At 37.9% G+C, this 26,471-nt stretch overlaps 1 long non-coding RNA gene across 1 annotated transcript in view; it reads left to right on the top strand.

Moving 5' to 3' along the window:
* Positions 1-786: 786 nt before the first annotated feature.
* The window catches only part of LOC308554690, a 36,187-nt gene continuing 10,502 nt past the window's right edge, over positions 787-26,471 (top strand). The window contains exons 1-2 of the long non-coding RNA XR_013998434.1: positions 787-924; positions 18,095-18,160. This is a non-coding gene — a long non-coding RNA (uncharacterized lncRNA). The remainder of the gene's footprint in view (positions 925-18,094; positions 18,161-26,471) is intronic.

Below are 26,471 nucleotides of genomic sequence, written 5' to 3'. Positions count from 1 at the left end.
TCACTCATGCAAAATGACCCAAATTTGCAATGAGCATAATTAGCAATCCAAAGATGCATATTAATTTGTGGGGGGGCAATAGTTTCCTACATTTCCCTAAATTAAAAATAATACCCTTTCCTAGACCAGTCTGGGTGTGAAAATAATTCAGGGTATTGTGAGTTTGTAAAAGATGTGTAAACCCCAGAAACTGATGTGGATTTCTTTGGGTAACGAGCCACCACCTCCCCCCTCCCCCCCAACACACACACACCAAGGTATTAAATTTTGGCATCAAATATGGTAAGGGCTTTGTGGTGTCATGCTCCTTTTTAATCAGCAGAAAATACCTATTTACAAGGATAAAAATAATAAAAGTAACAATAGCTGTAAATACGTGGAAAAGCAAACATAAGCTTTAAAAAAGGGATTTGATATTATTTATTATGTATTCATATTTCTGAGGCTATGTTTGGGGTCAGGCATAACCACAGACACACTCAGTGATTTTAGGATTTCCTAAAAGTACATGGGATTATGTTGAATTTTTATTAAACAGAGTTTATAAATCAAATGGAACATTGTCAAACCCTGGGCTGTGTTTCCATATGTCTGCAGTCTATAGGTATCGAAATGCTCACCTATACTTTAGGAAAAAAAAACACGCAACATTTTGCAAAAATTGAATAAATGATCATTTGAAGCAAAAGCATGCAGTTCAAAAGCTAAACCTCCCATTGGAGAACAGAAAATTTAATGAGCTTTTAATGGAATGCAATGCTCAGAGTAGTAAATTATTTGTTAGTTGACGATGCAATCAGCATGCTGATTAAGGTTGCTTGGTTTTTTACTAAACATTAACTGAATGAAAACGGGTAGTCCTTGTTCTGCTTGGGGGGCTTTAAGGAAGCAAATGGACTTTCAGAACAGAGATTGTCAATAAAGGTGAGTGCACTCCAGGTGTCATTTGAATATGATGATAAAATACTTCTGATAAATATTTAAAAGCATTTTAAATCCACAATGTTCGCCTAGTGTATTGTGGACTCTGTTTAAAGAAACAGTGGGCCTTAGCAGGCCTAACAACAATCCCTCTATCTCTCTCTAGAAAGAAATATCTAGATCTGCTTTCTTTTATTGCAAAAGAGAAAAAAGGGGGGGGGGGGTGTGCTTTGAAAATATAAGTCAGCATGGACTCTGGGACCAGAAACTGTTTGGGAGTTTGGAATATATACCTAAAAAAAGGCAAAAAAGGAGAAAAATCAAAACAAAGGAAAATATTCTGACAGCAAATAAAGGAAGAGACATCTGTTTCTGTGGATAGATTAGGATAAAAATTTAATTAAGCAGTCATGCTAGTCCGATGTTTTAAAATAATTGTTATTAGAATACGTATATGTATATTTTAATTTGTAAACGATGGCATTCTGAGGGCAAGGAGTACTGTGATATCAGAGTTATATTCTGTCTAATTTAGGAAGTTTGAAGGGGAGTGAAAGGAAAAAAACAAAAATTAGGAATAAATTATGTAATGGTTATTTTTGTTGTTAGATGGCTAATGCAGAATTTATAAGATACAATATTTACCAGATATTAATCGATATGTACATTAGCTATAAATTATTATTTCTGGTAGAGATTTTTGTTACTAAATCTGTTCAAATTGCTAGATTTATTTCCCTCCCCCCCAAAGAGAGGATTTTTGTTTGTTTTTCTCCCTACAATTGAAGAATTATGGGTTTGTGGGTTAATTTTCTTTGAACAGCTACAAAGTTCTTTTTCTATAAATCCTAATTAGTTTCATCATCGGTGATTCTCTGGCAATGATCAGGTACCCTTAAAGTCCGATAAATAACTACCTCTCACTCTTAACTATTCCTGTTTATGACCCAAGAGGTTAAAAGCCTTTGACTGGCATTTGACTTCTGACCTCATATAAATGTTATCTTATCAGTTCCTGCTTGTTAACTTGTATTGAGTGCTTGTCCCTGATGGCTTTTAGATAAAGGGCTGTGGGTTTTTTCTTTTTAATATATTTCCTATAGGAACTAAACCATTTGCTTTGTTCTATGCCTAGTGCACTCCACTCGACGCAGTAACCTGCTATAAATCTGCTATAAAGCCCCAAATCTACTTTTATTTATTCTTGGCACTATTTTAGTTTATCTTTATGGGTAGGATTTGATGATTGAGAATATATATGTATTATAATTAATAGCAGTAATTACTGGTGATCTTGATCCCTTACCATGTTAGTCAGGAATCTGGTTAGCTTGCTATTCTCTCTTTAAAAAAAAAAAAAAATGCAAAAAATATAATTTAAAAATTTAGCTTTTCATTTGGTACCGGCCTGGGATGAGTTAGAGAGATAATTTATGGAAATCTTGTCTCCCCTGACTTCAGAAGTCCGCTTAATGAGAGAGTCATCAGTAAGATATATCTTTTAAAAATAAAATAAAAACTGACTCCAGACCACGAACAGGGCGTTTCTGCAGTTCTGAGGAAGGCGGCGGCCGGGCGGCCGCCTCGCCCTTCTGCTCCGAGGGGAGACGCGGCCGCGCCGACCCCTCGCGGCTGCGCGGCGCCCGCTCGAGCGTCCGTGTGGGGCAGCCCCCGCGTGCACATCGAAGCCCGTTTAAACGCTTGCGTTTTAATCTCTCCCCACACCTCGACGGCACCGGGACCACGTCCCGGGGGCAGCCGGGGTGCCTCCGAGGCTGCCTCATTTGCAAGCGACCTGCGCTGCGATTTCTAGACGAAACGCTACCTTAGGTTCCGCGAGGGAAGCGGGCGGCGAGCGGGGGGAGGCGGCGGCGGCCATCTTGGCGGCGCGGCGCCCGTCAGCCTCCTTCTCCCTCCGCCCGGGGCTCGCCGCGAGGATATTATCGCTCCTGTTAATTGGCCTTCCTCGTCCTGCGGGAGGCACGGGCGAGAGACCTTTGCATTCGTGTTTGGGGGAGAGAAGAGTTGTAGCCTCTTTAGACTTTAAATAATAACGGCGACTGGAGACAAACCACACGGATGACTCCCTGTCCTTCTAAATACATGTACACACGAAGGAAGCATATGCCACAGCGTGTAGGGGCCTGCACGGGGAAAGCCGTCCCGGGGAACCAGCGTGCGTTCGGAGCGCTCGCTCACTGCTGCCTGCAGAGCTAACGCGCCGCGGAAGTTACCTGCCCTCCTGCCCCCGCTCCTGCCCCTCCCCCTCCCCCACCCGCCGCGCCCCGTCCGAGCGCCCGCCCTGGGGAACGGCCACCCCGGGGACGCGCCCTTAGTAACGGGGCACCCCCTTTCTCCTAGATGTCAGCCGTTCAGGAACGAGGACACGAGGCCAGCGTCCATTCCGTATTTTATTTTCGCGCCCCGCGTGGAGAGCCGCTCCCAGCGCCGCTCCCGCCCTGGCGGGCCCTGCTGGCCGGCAGCCTGCCCTGCCCTCGCCTTCCGGCCGCGGCTTTCCGCGAAGGGGCCCGGGCCAGAGACCGGGAGAGCAGAGGGACGCGAGCCGCCGGCGGGGCACGCGCGCGGACACGCTCCCGGCCGCGCCGCGTGGTCACGGCGCCCGGGCTCGCTCTCCCTGGGCCGCGGCCCGCGCGAGGGCTACCGCCTGGGACGGTGCTGCTCCCGACGGCCAGCGTGTGGCCACAGCATGTAGCTGCTTACGGTTTAACGTTCATTACATTTTAAAAAATGGAAAGGGGATGAAAAGTTACGCGCACGCAAGTTGCGTCACGGTCGTTGAACTTCAGCCGTCGGCCTGGCCCCTCTGTGCGCCTGTGGCGAGGGGCGCGTCCGAGCCCAGCCGCTCCGCTCTGAGCCAAGGGCCACCAGCACCCCAGGCCCCTGGAAGGGTGCGAGCCGGCCAGTAACAAATCACTGCCTAATTCTGGTATTTGGCAGAAGAAACCACAAACTTTTATGCCTTTGATGTCCGTCATAGGAACTCATCTTTCTAGCCAATATTATCGGCAGGTGGGTTTACCGAGGGAAACGAGTAAGCGTGAGAGACCCAGAATGACTTGACTGCTGAGCGCGCTCCTGCGCTGACGGCTGAACTCTCCTGCGTGGAATCCCAGAATCCCTCACAGCGGAACCCTGCACCGCGGCTTTAAAAGCAGGATTTACTCATGGAAGGGAGCTGGCTGATTTCAAAGCTGGGACCAGTGACACTACCGTTCTTATTTATATTTAATTCATCTTTGAATCTATAGTTGTCCGTCTTAGAGTATCTAAGCGGAGAAAGTATTTAGTTAAACCAGTTTTACATAAATCAAAATTCACTCCCCAAACTTTTTTTATGTTTTATTTTAAAATCGCTGTAGTTGGTAATGCTTTTAAGTTGTTATAGTTAGAGGAAGGTGATGAAGGAAAACCAAGGCCCTTGTTTTCCTGTAGAGCTGTATCTTCAAGCTTTATAAAGTTACCTAAAGGTGTATTAAAATATACAGATTTTATGTTTATAAACTTACCCTAAAATACCTTAAGAGGCACAGGCCACTGGATTTTCTCCTACTCCTTGCCAAAAATCAACCCTGTTCTGTCTCAAAAAGGCAGAGACTTCTGTGACCTCATGGACCTTTTTGTATTTCAGCAAAGGAGCTGAGGACAGAGTCAGAAATGTCAGAATTTTTAGGACCCAGGTTACCAATGTGAAGGTTTTATCCCTTCCTTGGTGATGACTGATACAGATGGATTTCTAATTTCCTATGGTCTCTGTCCTCTGTTTCATCTGTTTTCTTTACTTGTGTGAATTAGCTTTGTTCTTTCTTACTAGAGTGTTTAACTTGGGCACACTCTCCCAGCTGGACTCTCATTCTCGCTCCCCAACTTGCCTGGGTTTTGGAATGGGGGCTGGTTTTCCTTATTTAAAACGCTTTGCAATTCAGACTCAGAGAGCCAGGACCTTTTTCCTGGACATGCTGAAAGTGGGCGTGATTTCAGGACTCTTTTTCGTGGACATTCATCTGAACATGCTCAAAGGTCACACCCAAGATCATAAGCCATGCTCGTATCCTTCTTATGGGAAACCGATAAAATAATATCCACAGGCATCTGATGCTAGGGGCATGGCCTGGGCACACCTTGTTCTCTTCCCCTTGGCCTCGCTTGCCCTGAAGAATGAACACATCCATCTCCAAAGCTGATGCTTCGAAGTGACCAGTCAGATGCTAGCAGGTCAGCTGGCTCTCCTCTTGGACAGAGGCTCCATAAATCAGAGAAATGTTGATGTGGTTGAAAGAAGAAGGTAGTCCAGCCTGAGGGAAGCCAGTAAATCTCTCCCAGAGCATTGTTCCAGGGTAGGGAGTGGGGTGAGAGTTAGGGTAGCTCCTGGGGCCGAGACCTGTTATTAATGCCCTAGCCCTCCTGCAGTGGGTGCTAACTTGTTGTGCATGAGAGCTGCCACCACCCTTCCCAAACATCGGGCCGCTTGGAAAAGTCAAGCACTGCTGAGCCCAGATTTTCTTAATAGTCAAAACCAAGATGCATTTGGGCTATGATGATAGGACAGCTCCCTTGAAAAGATTATTTGAACTACAAAGGCATTCATTTAGGGCTAGCAATGTTGCAAAAGGGCCTGCTAGAAATTAGCAGCCTGTCCTGGTATTTGGAGAGCAAGAGTGACAACTTATTGGAAGTTCTCAAGGAATCATTTATATTTCACACTCCACTAGGCAGCTGATTTGAGATTGTCTGTTAGCATAACAAAGGCTCTGAGCCTGTGAACTTCAGAAACCTTTCGACCTCTTAGCTGCTGGCATGAATAGCCCCCAGTCCTGCCTATAGAGATCTCCCAAAGCTCCCCTGTTCGTGGCTAAATTGTTAATCAGGGTAATTTAATATAGTTTTCAATATGCCTCATCTTTTATTGGGAAAGGTATTCACAGCTTTCCTACCCCTGAAAAAAAAGTTCTTTTATTCAAGTGTGAGAGGGGCAGCTGCAGACAGACCCCCATCCCTTGCTGCTCCCCCCACACCCCTCTGTAGCAGCAGCAATGTTCAGAGCAGCAACCATAGTGAAGGGCCAGAAAAAGAAACTCCAAGCACGATCCCTTTGCACGCACTCCAACCTGAACCTGAGATGCCAGCCTATTTACACGAGGAACCGACAAAACAAAACCCGAGGCTTAGCCATAGCTGAAACCTCAGAGCCAACACACACACACACACACACACACACACACACACACACACACACACACAGCCACACCCCCTTCTCCACCCTCCCTTCACCACCACCCTTCTCCTCCCTCCTCATCTCCCAACTAAGCTTCTCTTCTGGCTCCCAACAAACCGCACCAGACCCCAAGGCCTGCTGATTTTCATTTCGCTCACTCTTTGGAGGCAGCCCACACTGTCGTGCAAGCTCCTTCACATAGCCACCCTCAGCCTGATGCCCGCATCCTCTCGCAATGTCACATACACTGGCTCTCCCCCGCTCCCTCGCACACCATCAATTCACATGCACATGAGTTAGCTGAAAAGAGCCAGAGCACAAATATATTCATTTTAATCCAGTTAAGACCTAAGAGGTCTCATAGGATATTATTCAATAGTTTGAAAACCAAGTATAAAACTCAGATTTTGCTACACCGTTTCATCTCAAATAGGCCTACAGCATGCCTTTCTTTCACCTTCTACCAGTACGTATTGTAAAAAAAATAAAATAAAGTGTCTAAAAAACAATCACAAGCAAACCACCCAGCTGCTGGCAGACACTGCTCAGATATTATGATGTTGTCTTTTTTTTAATGACTGTGTTTCTCATATCCATGCGCAAAGCCTGAAGAACAATTTCATACAAAGAAGGAACAAATAAGAAATTATTATTTTTTAAATTAAAAAATGGAGGGCTACAATCTCTTAATCTTATTTTGCCACACGAGAATTTTAGACATCTCTAATCTTTTATCTTTCATTTCCACATGAGAATTTTAAGACATCTGGAAAACGTATATGAATATTTCCTGATTGCTTTGGTGGTGATTTTCTGTGTAACCGTGCTCTGTCTTTGTGCGAGTTGAGGCCCTGTGTCTTGCTTCTTTCTGGAACAGCCATTTCTCATGTGCCCCGTTTGGGTTGGCAGGCTTGTCTCTCAGTCTCCTGAAGTTGGATAAAGCCAGGATCTAGTGCCTGAAGTATTTTCTTTGAATTTGCTCTAGTTAGAGTGGTCCATGATGGGGGTGGGGAGACTTTCTTCACTCAGCTGGGATCCTAATCTAGTCTCTCAAAATTGCTGAGAGATGGGAGACAAATTTCTGTTTACAGGATCAGGGAAAGGATTATTTACCTCTAAAATAGAAAACTACAAATATAGACCCACAATGAATGAAACAAAAGAACTCTATGTCTTTCCCAAGAGATTAAAAGAAAAAAGCATTTAAAAAATAGGTTTCCTGATGAATTTTAATATCTAAACAATGTCCAGAAGTGACACCTTGGAATAGAAAATAAAATATTTATTTTATTTTTATCTGGTTATTATATTATATGGCAATCCTAAAATCTGAATTTTTCTTTTTCTTTATTTTTTTTCTTAAAAAGCAGGACTCTGACAGTTTTAATTTCAGTGTTGTAGAAGTTTTTAGATTATAAGCATTTTTGTCACTAATCTGTGCATTATTTATTTTAGTGATGGGCTTTTAAGCGTACTTTATGCTATAAGTAGTGATTTTCATTTTCTTGATGTCTTAAGCCAAGATATTTTAAAAATATTAATTAACAGTTACTACAAATCAGTGGATGAATATTTTTGGTTTCTCTTTTAAAAAGCCAGTTATATGAAATCATTCCTATATAAACTAACAGAAATTTCACTTTCAAAAGATGTTTAAAGAGAAAAATATCATTTTTAAACCCAAGAAAGAAAAAAAATACACAATTTGCATTTTTTCAGTGCTTTTGCTTAAGATTTTGTTCATTAGTCTTTCTTCATTATAATTTATGATCCATGTCCATCATTACACTTTCACATCTCTGATTTCTGTTAAATTTTCTAACCGAGGTTAATAAATATAAAGGGGTAAAAAGGCCTACTTACTTTCATGTAAAGTGCTCAATATTTCAAGGTTATTTGTATTTGCATTTAAATTTTTCCATGTTTTGATTTAAATTATTAAAACTGGAAATTAATTCTGTTTGGAGTGAGAAAGTAACAGGGGCCCTTTTTTTCCCTAAGGAGTTAAACAACATGATTTTGCTAAATGAGAACGTTTTCTTGGGGTTGGGCCATCGAACACACCCTCTCTAGCATGGCACAGTTTGGGCTTTATGTTTATGGAAGCGAAAGGGCTGGGGGAGAATGATGTGTATTTGGAGTGGTGTTTGACAGGGGGAATGAACGCAGACACCAGAACAGTTATATTACAATCCCATGGGGAATGCCAGCACCAAATTTAGCCAGACGGATGGGGCACTGTCTAGACGGTCCCTTTTGTGCATCAGCTGTTTTTTCCCTGCTTTATTGCACTGCCTGAATGTGTGAGTTGAACATGCACATGGATCTCAAACATGACCATTCCTGCAACCATACCTTGCTATTCAACTTCCTCTCGTTTGGCTCAGAACTAAGGGTTGCGCATTCCTACTATATTCTCGTTATGATATTTTGTAATTAAAATGCAGCCTCCAGAATTAGTGGTTTAACAAAGGTCATAAGACAAAGCAGAAGGTGCTTAGGATGTTTTTCTACATAAAAAAATGTGCTAGGTAAACATTTCTATCTTCTCGTTCATGTCCACCTCTTTTCTACACAAGTAAAAAAAATCCAGAAAGAAAAGAAATAAAACAATGGCAGGAAAGAGGCATAATAGATGTAAATTACCACCTTTCCCTTTGAAAAGGGCAAAGGATGGAAAGAAAGAATATTTATTAAATGTTTACAGTGTAATTAATGGCGGTGTGTTTTTCCTTTTTTTCTTTCCCTCTATTTGGTGAACCAAACAGAGTTCAATAATCAATGTTCTTTCGAGATCTTAGAAATAGATTCTCAAACTCTTTTAAATATGTGCTTACAAGATTGTTGTAGTGTTATTGGGCAGATGGGAAATCCCAGAGACCTTTCTCATCTGGGCAGCTGTCAGGATTCTGTTTTGTTTGTTAAGACAGTGCAGGAAGGCTAGGACTGACTTATATGTGATTACGGTATCCACACAAAACATTCATTGTTCAAAGGAGCAGGAATCCATCCCTAAACAGGACTCATACTCCACGGATAATAGGTACTAAGGTTGGATGCCTTTCCTAACAACCAAGAATCTGAAATGAGCACAAATTAATTATTCCAATTAGAAAGTGAGAAATAGAACGACATTAATGCTAATGAAAGTGGGTATCAGATCTACCTCTTCCTGTAAAGGGTCTAAGAGCAACTTTGTCTACAGTTACCAAGAATTAAAAGGTGTAAGAAATTGGAATTCCACAACAGTTAAGTCATTAGAAATAAAATTCTCGCCTAGTGGCAGGAGGCCAAATGAATACAGTGTTTTAAGAAAGAAAATCCTGTGTTTCAAAGCACAGATAAGTTTTGTCAATAGAGATGCACAAACTATTTGGGGCACAAATTCTACTCTCCATTTGCTGAAATTTTTCTGTCTTAAAAAAAGAAAAATGGTGAAAGTTTTTGCCCTTTTAGGAGAAAAAAAATCAAAGTTAAGGTTAGTGAGAGAAAAATAAATTTAATAGTTTAAATATTTTTAAATTTATTAAAAATAAATTTGGTTTCATGCACTAACTTTTTTCAGTGACTAAATAAGAAATTTTTATTTTTAAAATAATAATTTTCCATACTTTATCTTTGGAATTCAACAACTACCACCAACTATGGACAATGAATATTTTATCTGTCTTTTGAGGACTGGGTATTGAAGAGAGGGCTAGAGGAAAGAGAAAGTAAATTTCATCCCCAATTTTACTGAACAGGATAAGACTATGATCTATTTTTCGGTTTGAAACATCAGATCACAAATCAACAATCATAAGATATGATCAGTGACAATTTAGGGAATTTCCTGGTTGGGAGAAGGTATGGAACTTGAACAACCGATGTTGAACATGGAGACCTTGAGGCACTTGTAGGCATTGGTGTTAACAACCTCTGAGGCCTAACTTTGGTATGATTGAGAAAAACATGTAAAACCAAAGGCTGGGACAGAGAGTAAAAGATACCAAGACTGAGAAATAAGAAAGCGAGAGAAAAATAGGATGGGGGGAGCGGGGAAGGTTGGGAAGCAGTGATTGGGAGCGGGTGGCAGGCAGGGTTAGTGACTGAGACAGAATGAAAGAGAGAGCAGAGAATGAATATTCTAAGCATTGTTTTAATCTAAAACAGAGATGCTTCCAGGAGAATGAATTTCAATGGATCTGAGCCAAAAATAATTATAGAGATTTTCTTGTTTTGTTTTGTGAATGAAGAGCATCTCTTTTCTCTGGATATTTGAGAGGGAGAAAGGACCAGAGCCAGGAGATTGAAGTGATGCCCCTCTGCCCCTTTACTTTCCACACAGCACAGTAGCAGACCTTTCTTTCTTCCCTGTTCCAAAAGCTATTGGCACCGAATTGTACTGGGGAGGGGAAGTGGCAGCAGCCCTCAGACCTCGCTGGAGCTTCTGTCTTAACAATAGCGTGTTTACTTTGATAAGGCGAAAGTATTAAAATGGGAAGCAAGATTGGGGCTGGGGGCAGGGATACATATTTTAGATTTGAGAAATAAAATTGAGCTATTTACAACTAAGAATATCCCCCTATTTGAGAAATTTGGAACTTCCTTTGGGGTTGTTTTACCAATTACATTTGTTTCCTTGTTTTTGACCGTCAAGGGCAGGCTACTAAAGGAAATAAAGAATACTCTCGATTTTTCTCCATTTTCTCTGTGATGTAAAATCTTTATCTTGGAACTTTTTACAGGGAAAAAATTGTCATTTGTTAAAATAGCTTGAGCTATGACTGAATTTTTGTGAAAGCAATATAATATACTTCTCATGAAAACTGAAATAAAAGGCTTTATACTAATATGAAATACACAGGATTGGGGAGAAACCCACTAACGTTAATAGACTTTTAGGAGAAAGCAATCATAAACAACTCAGAATTAATACCTACAGACTATTACTTTTCTTAAGTTAAATTCACTTACATACATCACACCATTAAGTAGTGTATGAACCTGAACACTCTCCCCAAATCTCTCATTTTAGATGTTGTGCCATGTTAAGGACCCTGTTGTCACTTTTATCATTCATAGATGTTAATCCTACAAGTAGGCTTAAGGTACCACTTTTATCTTTGTATTACCTGAATTTTTTTAAAAAGAAAAAATGCATTTCAGAAAACTTAGAATGAATTCCTTTCTTCTACATCATATTTCACAACTTGTAAAAATTAACTTTTACTATAAATATTTGACCTGTTAAGTTTAATAATTTAATTACCAGTAGAAGAATAGCCTAGAGAGTTGTAAACTTAATGGGTTAACACCGAAATGACCTTGATACAAATTTAAAATAAGAAAAACTATTTATGTTACATTGGCGGTCAAAGTTATCTATTGGCTTAAGCATAAGCATCTCAGAAAGCAGCAAAAATAGATATAGTTCCTTTAAAGCTTTTATATATAAAATTGTTACTGTTTTCCTGTCAAAGAACTATTGAAATATATAGTAGTTGGCAGTAAAGTTATATAATTCTATTATGTAGTTAAGTTGTTTTTAATTTCTTAAAGATGGAAAATGGATATTTTAAATGTCGCTGTGAATATATTGTCTAAGTCTATGAGGATGAGTTTTATAAATCCATGTTTAATTTAATCAGATTGATTCACTTGCCATTTTCCTCCTGAATTTCTCCTCCCTTCTTTTCTTCATCTCTCTATTAAAGGCAATTCATTCACAGTGGTAGACTAATTTTTGAAGCATATGTTACAAAATAAAACCAACAATGGTTTTAGAACTTTTAAAAACATTGAACTTAGACTTGTTAGCAGTGGTTACAATGAATATTTAAAAATTCAAAGTACTTAGTCACACTAATCTTAACATATTTAAAACCCAATCCCCTAAATGAGTAGATCTACTTTTTTAAAAGAGCCATTATTAATAACCAGAATAATCACTAATATGCTCTAAGACAAAATAACTGTATCAGATTAACAACAAATATTCATTTTTTCCACATTTTAAAAGAAAACTTTGCTTCTTAAAATAACCTGAAAAATAGGCAAATATTTAGTAATATTCAATGTCTATTAAAAACCCCAATATAAAAAATTTGAGAATTTCTATTTGATTTTACTACATCATTAAATTGTTGAGGAAAAACAGTCTACTAAAACATTTAGAATATGTTATGCAATATTTTTTTATTAATAACAATGCAATATATCATACCAATATATGTATTTACTGTCAAGCTCTATATCTGATTAGGAAATGAGGAGATAAAGGTAGATTTACAATTGATAAGTGTCCTAAAGATATTAGCAATAATAACTAAGCAGAAATGAATATAGAGCCCTTGATATGCACCCCAAGGTTTCTGTGCTTTACTAGAGTACACTCGAGTATACAGATAGGCTAAATGTAGACACAGTTCTCATTCGTTTGCCTCGGTCATCAGATCATAAAATGAATTTTTAGGGTTCTGTCTTGACCGTTTCTTTTCTTGCCCCAAATTACTGAAGCAACTTCAGAACTTATTCAGAGAGGTTACATGGAATTGCCTCAAAAGAAGTCCTGTTTGTTCTTTTTATTTTTCAGTGGTAGGGAGTCCAACGGGCAGCTGTGGGCTGGGGAGGAGGCAGCAAGAAGCAACTGAGAGGCTTAGGATGGACACTTCCTCCGGCTTCCTCCGGCTTCCTCCGGCTTCCTCCGGCTTCCTCCGGCTTCCTCCGGCTTCCCCGGCTGTGTGCTGGCCACAGAGGCCATTATGCTGTGTAGATAAGATATATTTAATATGAAGACTTTAAAAAGAGCCTTCGCACTCCTGAAAACTCAGCGGCAAAGCCAAGCCTCTTTCTTTAGCCCGCACACTTCAATGCGGCCGTCCAGGAAGCCTGGCTAAAGATAGTTTCATCCAGCTCACGGGCTTGGGCTTTGTCACTTCATGTCATAACCTCCACATGACTTAAGTGTAGTTTTAAAATGTGTTCAGTGGAAATGCTGATATAAGCCTAAATGTAGCTGTACTTGCTGTTTCTGCTCTCAGTTCATTCACAGTAGTGGATTTAGTTAAAGGGCCCAGAACAGCCATGCTTAGCAGTAAGGAAACAAAATCCTCTTGGCTTCAATGGGGGCAGGTATATGGCAGAGCAGAGGGAACTCCCTGTAGATACGGAGATAAGCACCTTCTGTAGAAACGAACACATCACTGGTGTCCTATGTAATGTAAAGGAAAACATGCTACATTACAAGTAAAGCCCTGTTAGCTTTTCCCCCTATTCCAAATGCTATTTTATATATCTTGAACACAGAGAATATACAGTAGCATTTATGCTAGTAATAGCTGACTCGAAATAAGAACTACTAGTGAGCCTAGATGTCCATTGAATCATAATCAAGAACTACCTGGCAAGCATTAAGGGTATTCTTGCTAAAATATTAGATGAATTGATAATAGAGAAAATGGTTACTTTGGCAGAAAAGTCAACAGAAAATAGCAGTAATTATATGCCTTGTACACGAGCATATGATATTACCTCCAGTGTGCAATGTGCTATTATTTTTAAAAAAGCATGATACCTCTTCTGGATGATACAGCTGCACTGGGAAGTTTTATGGAATGGCTTGTTTTCCAGAGCACAACATTTAGCTTTTCCACATGCTTTTTTGGTAGAATTTCTCCTCCCAGTTAAAAACTGGTTTTCATCACACAACTGCATAATTATTTTTATGCAACTAGCAATAATTGTTGCTTTGTGTATCTCTACTAGAGTGATTCAGTGTTTGCTGTTCTACCTCATAAAATGCATCTGTGTTAGAGGCATGTGAAAAGGAGTATTGACCTTATGTAATATATTGCTATATTGGTAGGGGCACACAGCTCTAATTCTTTGTAAAAGGCACAAAAGTCTATATTGCTTTGAGTTTTCCTTTTTGAATGCTATGTGAGTGTTCTGACTAAAGCATAAAACTGGAGGTAACTGAAGACAAGAAACCTCACAACATGGAAATTACTCAGTACACAAAGCAACTCCCTCTCAGATAGATGTACAATGGGTGACTGAATAAAAAAGGCTGTTGGAGGGATTTGTTGATAGTGGCATCATAGAGAACTCTGGAATCAGTGTTTGTGAGATTTGTCACACCAAAAAAATCAAACACAGATTTCAGATCATTCAAGAATATCTAATTATTTTATGTCACTCACAAAGCTCTCCACAAATAAAAATGAAAATTAAGCAGCGCTCCTCCTGCCAGGCTTTCATCTTACAGCCGTTCTTGTTCTCTTTTCCTTCCAACTCTTATTTGTCTGTCATTTTCTTTTCTTTCAAGTTCCCTTTAATCCTGCTTTCCCATGTCCCTCTTTAGTCTTATTTAACCAGTGATGCCAATAAAAGTAAATAGTCTATTTAAAACAAATGAATCAGGGCCAAAAAATTTGGATTGGTGTGTGCCTTATTTTTTAGTGACACTACACCTGTGGTGTTGTCTTATTTAAAATTTTTTTTTATGATTTTAAAAACAAAACACAAAGAAAATGCTGGAGAAATGAAGTGCTGTTTAATGCTTCTGGATTTATTTATACATGTGTGTAATGTTAAATGCAGTGAAATCCTTGTGAGACTACTTTCGTGCTTACTGATCCCAGGGTGCAGAAAGAATTAGCTTATCCAGGAAAACTCAAAGTCATAATTAGTCTTGTGAATTATAATAATCGGGCCTCATCCTACATTTCTTTCTCATGTGGTACTCCCAGTGGGAGTTTTGCATGAAAAGGGACTAGAGGATTGGGCGTTAATAATGGTATACCTGTGAAATAGGAACATTTTTCTATAGTGCTAATCAATGAAATCAGAAATCTGCCCCATCTTGGTCCTATACCTTTCAACCAATTAAAAGAACAACATCAATAGATTTTTCAAATATAAAAAAAATAATCTTAGTTTTTTAAGATACCTCTCAAAATTATAAAATAAAAACAAAAGCTATTTTTTTCTAATTTGATTACTCTGGTCCCTCACACACCTTGTTGGCTAACTGACATGACCCCACCTAAATGAAAGACAAACATGTAATAGTTTACTAATCCTGAAATGATGATGATTTGTTATAACAGAAATAATTTCTTATCAGAGTTACATTATGATGAACTGCTAACTAGGCTTAAAAAAGTAGGCAAAATACAATCATAATTGCCTACCTCCCTAAAGCCCAACCCTTCGCAGCTTAATAACTCTAACAATTTAGACAATAGTTCATCAACAGGTGAAGAGATAAATAAACTGTACTATAGTCAAACAATAGAACACTGTTCAGCAATACACAAAAATGAAACATTGACACATTTTACAACATGGAAGAATCTTAACATAATTCCACTGAGTGAAAGAAGCTAGACCAAATAAGAGTGCAAAGCATTTATATAACTGCAGGAAATGCAAACTGATGTGTAATGACCGAAAGCAGGCTGGTGGTGGTCTGGGGGAGGGGCAGGAATTACAGAGGCCTGAGAAGGCTTTTGGAGGCCATGGATGTGTGGGGATGAGTTCACAAATGTATACATGTAGAAAAATTCTAAAAATTACAGTTAAATATGAACAGTTTGTTATACATCAATTTTACCTCAATAGAGCTATTAAAAATAAATGGACCAATTAGAATGGATATAGCAACCAATCAGAAAGGATGCTAGCTATTAACAAAATGATTCAGATAGTAGTTTTCAAAATTATCTAGGTAATCATGCAATTATCTTGGAATCATGTATAGTTGACCATAAAGATTTTGGGAATTAAGATTGCCTTCTTTATCCCCTTGCTGATGTTTATGATCCCTGGTTTAACTCAAAACGATTTTCTAATTTTTTTCTTGGTCAAAATTGATACAATCCTGAATGAGGTGAGCATCACAAGTTTTAGATTCTGTTTCCAACAGTATGACTTAGGGCAGGTGACTCAACCGGTGTCAGAATACTACTAGAGAACTGTTTGAGGCAGCGGTAAACTGAAAGTACTTTCTTCTAGAGATAATAGGATCCATCCAACGTGCATTCCAATTTTACAATTGTGTGCTTTGTCATAACATCTCTGAAGATTTCTCTTCCCCTTCTTTACTACTGTGTGTGATAAAAATGGAGGAGGGAGGTGAATTGGGGGATATTGTGAGCAAAAGAACAGAAATTACCTGAATATATTTGTCAGGTAGATATCACTATGTGAGCTGATCAGTTTCAATCCACTTTAGTAAAAATTTATTAAAATCCACAGTAAGGTACAAAGTCACCATATTGCAACTCTATTCTGCAATGGAAGATGACTAATTGAGTCACCTATCAAAGTGCCTGTGTGGTACAGAGTAAAGGATTGAAATAAGTCTAGGGTGTTATTTTTATTGTTCTATTTTTATTATAGCAAATGTGTATTTATTTACTTACAACTAAAATTTTAGATGCATAACAAGTTAGATCAGTGCTCATATCAGGGATGCAGAAAAAAAGAGCCCTACCTCATTGGTAAGAACCTCAGGGACTAAGCTGAAAGTCAACAAACATATGGGAAAAAAGACTGGAAGCAAATTAAATATATGTGTAAATTCACATTTTACTAAAAGAACATGCTTCAAACTTTGGGTTTATAAAAAATGTGTAATGAAATTAAAACCGAAATCTATTAAGTAGAGTATATTTCTGGATGAAGAAATACATGTTTTTGACATTACCCGAAATACAAATGTTTTTCCATGATTTTTTATTTTGATTTTAGAGGTATAATATTTAAAACGTGTTAATGAAAGCATTTTTGTTTAGAGACTTAGGTATTTTTTAGGTCAATTTTCATGTCTCATAGTTAGATTTCTTAATTAAGATTGGCAGAAAGAAAAATGTGCCACTGATCTTGGATATAAACTTATAGCATATCTTATGTTGGTATGTAGCAAACTCCTGAATTTTCAAACTATATACAATAGCTATGATTATAATTTTTTTCTGGATATTTTTTCAAAATGGAAAAACACATAAGATAATTTGACCTTTATACTTTGTCCATGTCTCCAGGTTTTTTCATGTTTTCTTTCCTCCCTCCTTTCTTCTTCCCTTACTTATAATTTAGCCAATGATTTTTTTTCTGCTATTGTTAATGTCAGTGACCAAGACATTGTCTTAACCCTGAGGATTCAATTGCTTCAGGCAAGATCCCCCACAATTTCTTGACTGTGCTTACGATTAAAAGAGCTCTCCAGATAAAATGTTAACTACATATCTCTCTTTCTACAGTGTCTGTGAGATTGTTTTCTTTTCTTATTTCAGTGCAGGATTTTTGCTTTAACCAGGACCAGTTCAGTGATAAAGGAGTTCAAAAGGTTTTTGAGAGGTCCCACCACTGACCCTCCCCTCTACTCGATTTCTGATGTTCCATATAATCTAATGAGATGAGTACACCTCCTTCCCCTTCAAACTATCTGGGAAGGGATCCAAATCAAGCTGTTTGGAAGCCAGTACATGGAGGGGAAGCCCTATACTTATGTTCCTGGAACTGGGGACTATTGTTAGAAAAGCCCAAAGGGCTTTTTGGTATTGAGATAAAGATCCCTGAAAAAGCTGATTTCTTCTTTCTGTGGAATCACCTCTTAGTTCAGCTGTGACTGCCCGTTGCTAAGGTGGTCAGTCAACTTCTCATCCTTCCTTCATTCCTTACCTGAAAGGAGACTGAAATTGCCATCATATTTATGATACTTCCCAGCCACATTCTAGATCCATGTATATTGGCAAAAATCTTCCATGCCCATTTCACTGCATTTTCTTTAGGGCCCAATGTGATAATATATGTGAAATCACTTTGTAAACAATAAAGTATGATAAAAATGTGAGATGGTTTTACTGGAGACAGTAGGACACTAGAAACTGATAGAGTATAAGTTGTATCAGCCAAGTTCATACTGGTCATGTCACACCCTCTGTTTTTTAGGTCCTGACACAACCGCCTTGTTTGTGCAGAGACATCTTTTTAGCTCACAGGAAATCAGATCATCAGGTAGGGTCAATGAGCTGCTCTTTGTCGTGTTTTACCATGGAATCTGGAGGAAATATTTATAGAGTTTTCAGCAATAAGCCATTTGGACATGGGGAGTCTTATCAGAAAAAAATCTTGTCTACTAAGAAGCTATGTGAAAAATGTCTGTGGACAAGCCATTTAGATGATATCCTTAATGAGCCCTATCCCCTATTGTCTAATAACTTTCCTGCCCACTCTCCTACAAACTTAAAGACCCTCCTTTTTCTCTCATTGATCCATTAACATAAAGTCATTTTCTAATTCACTATTATAAGTAATTACAATTAGAATGGATTTATTAATTAATGGCTATTATAATCATTATTAATTACTCTTAACTATACAGCATTCCATTTAATCTGTTCCATAATTCTTCATCTTTAGAAAGACAGAATTCAGAGTTACCCCTGAGGACAATGGAACCCACGAAATCAGTTAGGGCTACAGTTAGAACAAAGAAATAAAGCTATTTAACACTTTAAAATGAAGAGCTAAACAGACCTTGCAAACCTCTGTTTATTTTGCCCGTATCAAGTTAAATTGCTAAAAACTGGAAAAATCAATACAATCTCCAAATTCTACTCTGTGCATTGCTTTTATTCATCAACTATTAAAGGGATATGATGATCTCAAATTTTTACTTATATAGATCTATAATATTTGAATAGACAATAAACAATTCTATCTATTTTCACTAAGATTTTTGCAAAATAAAAAAGAGAAGATAGTTTTTTAACCCAGAGTCTGAGAATTATTTGCAAAAATTGATGTTGATTGAAAAAGAAAATGTTATTTTAATCTATGTCTGAGGAAGTTATTTGAGTATTTTAGAATATTCCAATCTCTGTATGACATCCTTTGCTCTATATATTATTAATCTGTAACTAATTATTTCTATGTGTTGTTTATTGTTCTATCCAAAGACCAACATATATCAACACTTTTTCTAAAACAATGAAAAGTGGCAAGAACAAATTTTACAGAATCCTGTTTCAAAGTAAGCAAAATTATACTCTGGGGAAGCCTAAGCAGATATTACAAGCAGAGACAGACATGAGATAAAGGCAAAGTTCTTTTCCTAAGAGAATCTAGAATGAAGTTGAGTTAGAGGAGATATGAAAGACATAATTAGACATAAATTGTACATTTCCCCAAATAATTAACTCAGTTATTCCCTCCTACTGACCATTTTTGGCTCTATCCAATAATCTCCTACTTTGATACACAGTTGAAATATTTTACTCCACTTCTTGAGATCCTGTATCTCAAGAAAGTTGCTGCACAACATCTTTTAAGATGCCATTGTACAAGAACCAGAAAGCATGCACCTGGAGTATTAAAAATGGCCTGAATGAGAAATAGAATATTCTGCAGAATCCTACAAATCCCTCCGCTGCCGCTCCCTGGTTTCTGTGTCAGTTACCTTGGTTGGTTTCAACAGTCACTCTTGTTCTTTTTTTTTTTTTTAGTTTTTCAGCAAATGATGCTGGAACAATTTTATTTCCACACACATAGATAGATACATACAAAGAAAGCAAAAACAAAATAGACAAAACAAAAAACTACAAAACTTTAATCCACATATTAAAATGAACTCAAAAATGGATCATAGACCTATCTTTAAGAAACTTGAGAAAACAGGAGAAAAATCTTTGTAACTTTGGGTTGAGCAAAGAATTCTTATATAGTTAAGAGCATAACCCATTAAAAATGAAAAAAAAGGACTTTATTAACATTAAAACCTTCTTTTCATCAAAAGATACTGTTAAGAGAATGAAAAAATAAGCCACCACTGGGAAAAAAACAAGATATTTGCAAAACATATGTCTAATAATGAAATGGTCCTAAACTTATAATGAACTCTCAAAGCTTATAAAAAAACAAACAAAACAATTTTAAAAAATGAGAAATTATCTGAACAGATAATTTATGAAAGAAGATACAAAATAGCAAATAAATATGTGAAAATATGCTAAATATTATAAGCTATTAGAGATATCTAAATTAAAATTATATTGGGATACCACTGCATACTCATTAAAATGTATAAAATTAAAAAGACCAGCCTGGCTAGCATGGCTCAGTGGTTGAGCATCGACCTATGATTCAGGAGATCACAGTTCGATTCCAGGTCAGGGCGCATGCTGGGGTGTAGGCTTGATCCCCAGAGTGGGGTGCACAGGAGGCAGCCAATCAATGACTCTCTCATCATTGATGTTTCTATTTCTCTCTCCTTCTCCCTTCCTCTCTCTGAAATTAATAAAAATATATTAAAAAAAAAAAAAGAAAAAAAAAAAAGACCAGCAATGCCAAGTGTTGGTAAGGATATAGAAGACTAAAACAATCATTGTGAAAAACAGTTCAGCAGTTTTTAAGAAAACTAACTATACATCTATAATATTACTCAAATATTCTACTGAATCCTCACATGGGGGAAAGAAAGCATATGTTTTTACTAAGTCTTGTTCAGGGGTGTTCATAGCAGCTCTACTTATAATAGTAAAAACCTGGGAATAGTTCGAATAAGGAAATGAATAAATAGATTATATTACATAGATATAATGGGATATTATTCAGGAACAACACATACATACAACATGAGTAAGCATTAAAAGAGATTTGCTATTTGAATATATACTCTATGTTTATTTTATTTTATTTTTATTATTTATTTTTAAAATTTATCTTTATTGCTGAAAGTATTACAGGTGTCCTATTCCCCCCCCCCATTGACTGCCTCCACCTCACTCTCACCCCCTTCCCAGGCGTTCACCCCATTATTGTCTGCGTCCATGGATTATGCATATATGCATATAACTTCCTTGGTTAATCTCTTCCCACCCTCCACCTCCTTCCCTCCTTCCTCTGAAATATGATCATCTGTTGCATGTGTCAATGTCTCTGGATCTATTTAGTTTGTCAGATTCTTTTGTTCATTAACTTCTTCTTAAAGAAGACCCTTCAACATTTCCTGTAGTGCTGGTCTGGTGGTGATGAACTCCTTTAACTTTTTCTTATCTGTGAAGCTCTTTATCTGACCTTCAATTCTAAATGATAGCTTTGCTGGGTAGAGCAATCTTGGCTGTAGGTTCTTGTTTTTCATCACTTTGAATATTCTTGCCACTCCCTTCTGGCCTGCAGAGTTTCTGCTGAGAAATCAGCTCACAGTCATATGGGTGCTCCCTTGTAGGTAACTCACTGTTTTTCTCTTGCTGCTTTTAAGATTCTCTCTTTGTCTTTAACCTTTGCATTTTAATTATGATGTGTCTTGCTGTGGGCCTCTTTGAGTTCCTCTTATTTAGGACTCTCTGTGCTTCCTGGACTTGTAAGTCTATTTCTTTCCCCAGATAGGGGAAGTTTTCTGTCATTATATTTTCAAATAAGTTTTTAATTTCTTGCTCTCTTTCTTCTCCTTCTGGTACACCAATAATACAAATGTTGGGTTGCCTGAAGTGTCCCAGAGACTCCTTACACTATCTTCATACTTCTGTATTCTTTTTTCTTTTTGCTCTTCTGGTTGGGTGTTTTTTGTCTCTTCATGTTCCAAATTGCTGATTTGATTCTTAGCGACCTCTACTCTACTGTTGATTCCCTGTAAATTATTCTTCATTTCAGTTCGTGTAGGCTTCATTTCTGATTGGTACTTTATTATGTCATTGATGATCTCACCAGTTTCCTTAATAGTCTTACTAAGATCCTTGAGCATCCTTATAACCACAATTCTGAACTCTGCATCTGTTAGCTTGCTTGGTTCTATTTCATTTAATTCCTTTTCTGGAGATTTCTTCTGTTTCCTTTGTGACATGTTTCTTTGCCTCTGCATTTTGGCTGCCTCCAGGTGTTTGTTTCTATGTATTAGGTAGAGCTGCTATGTCTCCTGAAACGTGTAGAGTGGCTTTGTGTAGTAGGTGTCCTGTAGGGTCCAGTGGCTCAGCCTCCCCAGTCACTTGAGCCGGGCCTTCTAGATGCTCCCCTGTGTGGGCTGTGTGCACTGTCCTATTGTAGTTGAGCCTAGGTTTCTGTTGGTGTCACCTGGAGGAATTGACCCCCAGACCAGTTGGCTGTGAGGACCAGCTGCAACTACAGCCAGAGAGCTGCTGTGCTGGAGACACCCCTATGGAGCAGGATTTACTTCAGTGGAGCTTTGGTGTTCACCAAGTGCGCCCCTTGAGTGTGTCACTCATGGATATGGTAGGGTTGTAATCCAGCGTGGCTGAGTCTGACTACCAGGTGCACTATCTCTGGGGCCTCCCAGGAGGTGCAAAGCCAGCTTCTTCCTGTGCCTTGCCCAGGGCACCCAGCATGAGCTACACAGCAATCCATAGATGGCTGCTACTTATGCTGGGCTTGGTGTTGTCCAGGAGAGGCCAAGCTATGAACCAATGCAGGCTGCCACGAATGCCAGGCCTGGGGCCACTTATCAAGCTGTTTGGGACATGGTGAGGCCAGCTGCTGCTTGTTTGAGAGATTTTAGGAAAGTCCTAAACGTGAGGTCCAATGGCTATGTTAAGTGTCTTCTTTTGTCTTTGTTAGCATATATTTGGTCAATTCATAAAAATAAGCAGTTTATTTTAATACTTAGTTGACCACCTGGGAGGCCAACTAAATAAGTTGCTGCATAAAATAGTCAAAAGACTATGAGAGTCAGAACTAAGGTGGTAGCAGTAGGGTAGAAACATGACAGGTTTAAGAGCTAGCTACAGAGGAGATAGAATCAACATGATTTGATGATTAATTGGAGACTAGAGGTAAGTAAGAGGGAAAAGCCATGGATCATGCCTTAATTCTGGCTCAAGAAATGGAGGTAATCATGACACTATTTATTGAAATGGGAAACACAGGAGGAAAAACATATTTGGGGTGAGGGAGACATGGTGGATTCAGTTCCACATGATTGAATCATAGGTGTGACTGTAACTCGTCTAAGTTGTGATGTCCTTTGTATAGTTGAATATAGGATCTACAGATCAAGCAAGAAGAAATCTAGGCTTGGGACATATATTTGAAGTAGACTATTTTTAAGAGATTAAATGGTCAAAGTTGTTAATAAAAAAAAGTAAAGAGGTCACAAAAGATATGGACTGAAACCCACTGGGTTCACCATGAGGCTATTAATGAATATAGCTGGTAGAGCTTCAATGAAATGGTGAATATTTGAAACATAAGCTAGAATTCAGAGGATGGAGGAGGAAATAGAAAGTGAGGGAATGGAATGCTCTGTCCTTGTAATGAGGACCGGTTAGATTCTTATCTCATCTCAGGATTAAGAACCAGAATTAAGAACATATTTTATTTAAAAAAATCTTTAAGTGAAGTCTTCTATCTCTCTTCCACATGTATTCTCTCTTCTTTCTTCCAGGTGTCTCTGCTGAGGTAGTTTATTTTAAAGAGATAATATCTATAAAATGTTTAGCACAAAGCCTAACACAATAAATGATCAAGGATTATAACTAGTCATTCCTAATTATCTGAATCTAACCCACTCCTGAAACGTGGGAAGGCAAATTTTTATCTAGCAAGACCAAATCTTTTATTATTTTAAATGGGAAAATAATAATGTATTCTTACAGCATGCAAAACCCCAACCAGTTCTCCTAATCATCATTAAAACACTTGTATACATCTCTATAACAATCTACTAAGGATTTATGCATTATAAAAAACATAATACTTGATTATTTAACATTTAATGAACACATTAGTGAATGTGTTGGTGTGGATTACAGACCGTATCAGATACAAAGTGCATCTTCCTTTACACTGCAATGAATGTGTGTTCTAATGCACACAAACAAGAAAATACGTGAAAACTGCATAATGAATGCAATTAACATAACAAAAATTTAAAAAGAGGCTATTAAAAAAAATAGTTACTTTCCAGAGTGAGGCTTAGTGGTGAGGGAGAGCTTTTCATTTAATAATGAGTAATACCTTTAAACAAGGCAAACATCAACCACCGTCCTATTCAGAGAATATCTGATACATAAATGGTGCACATTCTGAATCCTCTTGTGCAACTCTCTGGAAATTACATGGAGATGCATTATAAGAATTTTAGAATTCAAACACCAAATTGAGGGTAAACATTTTTAAAAGTCTTATTACTATTAGTAGTATTATGTAGATCTATTATGTAACCCCAAGTGCTATTGTTATGGGACATGAGCAGTAGAGCAGTAGTTCTCAAATGGGAACAATTTTGTCTTCCAGAAAAGGGGCTAGTTTGGGAGGGGACTGTGAGGACAAATATTTAGTTTTTATCATGGTACACTTCAAATATGGATGGCACATCCAAATGCATAAGATAATATTAATTAGTGCAGGAATTTTTAATCTAAACTTTCTGGTTAATTCTTTTTTTAAAAGCATGTAGATATTCATCAGGTTATAAGTCATCTGCTCTAATTCTGTGCCATATATCATACATATTTTACATCTTGAAGGCATTACTGAAGAATGGTATTACTACCCCATTTTATGGGTGAGAAAAATGAGGCTTAGGAAGGGTAAACGACTAAGGTCATAGAGCTACTAAATCATTGTACTAGGATTTAAATCAATGTCTTCAAAGTCTGAATCCTGTTTTTTTTGCTAAAATAATTTTCTCTAAATACTCATGCATGCACAGTTATTTTAGACAATCCTCTCCAACCACATCTTTACTGAATTTAACAAGTTCACTTACACACACACACACACACACTTTAAAAAATACACTTTTTTTCCTTATAAAAGTAATACATGTCAGTGTAGAAATTTGGACCAAAAGCATAAGTCAAGAGGACCAAAATCATCATTAATTTCACCACTTAGAAATATCTACAAATAAATAACTTTAATGTAAAGATGTGAATTTTTACTATTTTTCTTTTATTCTTTTTCTCTGCTAATGATTGTGCTGATATACAGCGATATTTCTAAAATAAATCATGAGGAATTAGAAAAAGGAGATGAAGGGAAAGATGGTACACAAGCTGGAGAATTAGTTCTCAAGTTCATAAAGAAACGAGCGAGGTGGGAGTGGGGAGAGAGAGTGGGGAGAGGGTAATTTCTAGAACCTCCTTTTGCCCAAGGAGTACTTGGAACTTAATAAATCTTAGTTCATCTGTCATCTCCATGCTCTGCTAATGACAAGATTAAATTGGAGCTACACTTTCCTGAGTGCTTATCATTTGCAGATGCAGTACTAAGAGCTTTACTCACATTATCTTATTTTATCCCTGCAGCAATCTTGAGTAGGATATTATTATTTCCAACTTAGAGAAGAAACTTAGGCTTAAAGGGGTTTTAAGAACTTGCCAAGTTCCACATCTAGTAAGCGGGAAACTGAGGAGCCAAGGAACATACATGCTTAACCCATAGAGACAGACAACAGTGTGGTGATGGCCTGAGGGGAGGAGGGGCAGGGGCTGGGTGGAGGTGGGCAGAGGGGGGAAGGGAATGGGAACATCTGTAATAGTGTCAACAATAAAGTTAAAAAAAAAAAAAGCATATGTGTCTGGCCACGGAGCCAGTGTTCTTACTCTTTACTATGCTGCTTCCTCTCGCTAAAGAAAATCAGGCTTGGAAAAGTGTGTAATTCAGGAAAAGGGAGTCAGCGGAGTTGAGATCTGGGGATCTCAGGCAGAGAACAGTTTCTCATGGTTTCTAGCTTCATACTTCCTTTTCTTTTCTCTTTGTAGGGTTGATATTCGGCCTCTAAAATATGATTCCAAGCTTGAGTCACTAGATATTTTATACTTGATTTATTGAAAAAAATAGTTTGATAAGAAATTGCATGACAAGGTTATGGTGTGCCTGATACATAGTAGGTCCCAATAGTTTGCTGAATGAATGATCAATAGATGGGAACTCCACTAAACTGAAGATCATTTCTCTGGAATAACCTTAATAATAAGCTGAGTCAGACTCCTTTCAAAGTTTACCACTTATCTATTTAGAATAGCCGAATCTCAACAGATGTTGACTGACTAAAATTACTATTAGCTGCTACCTTTCTTAAAGTCACAGTACTGCTCTTGGAAAAGAGAAGAATATTAGAGTTAAAATTGTGTGATTACAAATTATTACATTTTCGATCAAATTTAAAATAAATTTGCTTTAAACCAATAAACCAATAAATTGGTTTTGACAAGATGTTTGGAAAATGTAGTTTTTGGCATTTAGTTTTAGGTTGTAGGATAGAGCTGTTGTGGAAAGTCTTTACTTAAGACTCTGAGTAAATAATAATTTGAGTGCATTTTCTCAGCTAGGCTCTATGTTAGGAATATTCTGCGTATCTGTGGAAACA

Source organism: Miniopterus schreibersii (assembly GCF_964146895.1).
Source record: "Miniopterus schreibersii genome assembly, chromosome: 3".
In the NCBI taxonomy this organism is placed as follows: Eukaryota; Metazoa; Chordata; class Mammalia; order Chiroptera; family Miniopteridae; genus Miniopterus; species Miniopterus schreibersii.
This window is presented reverse-complemented; position numbering and strand designations above follow the sequence as displayed.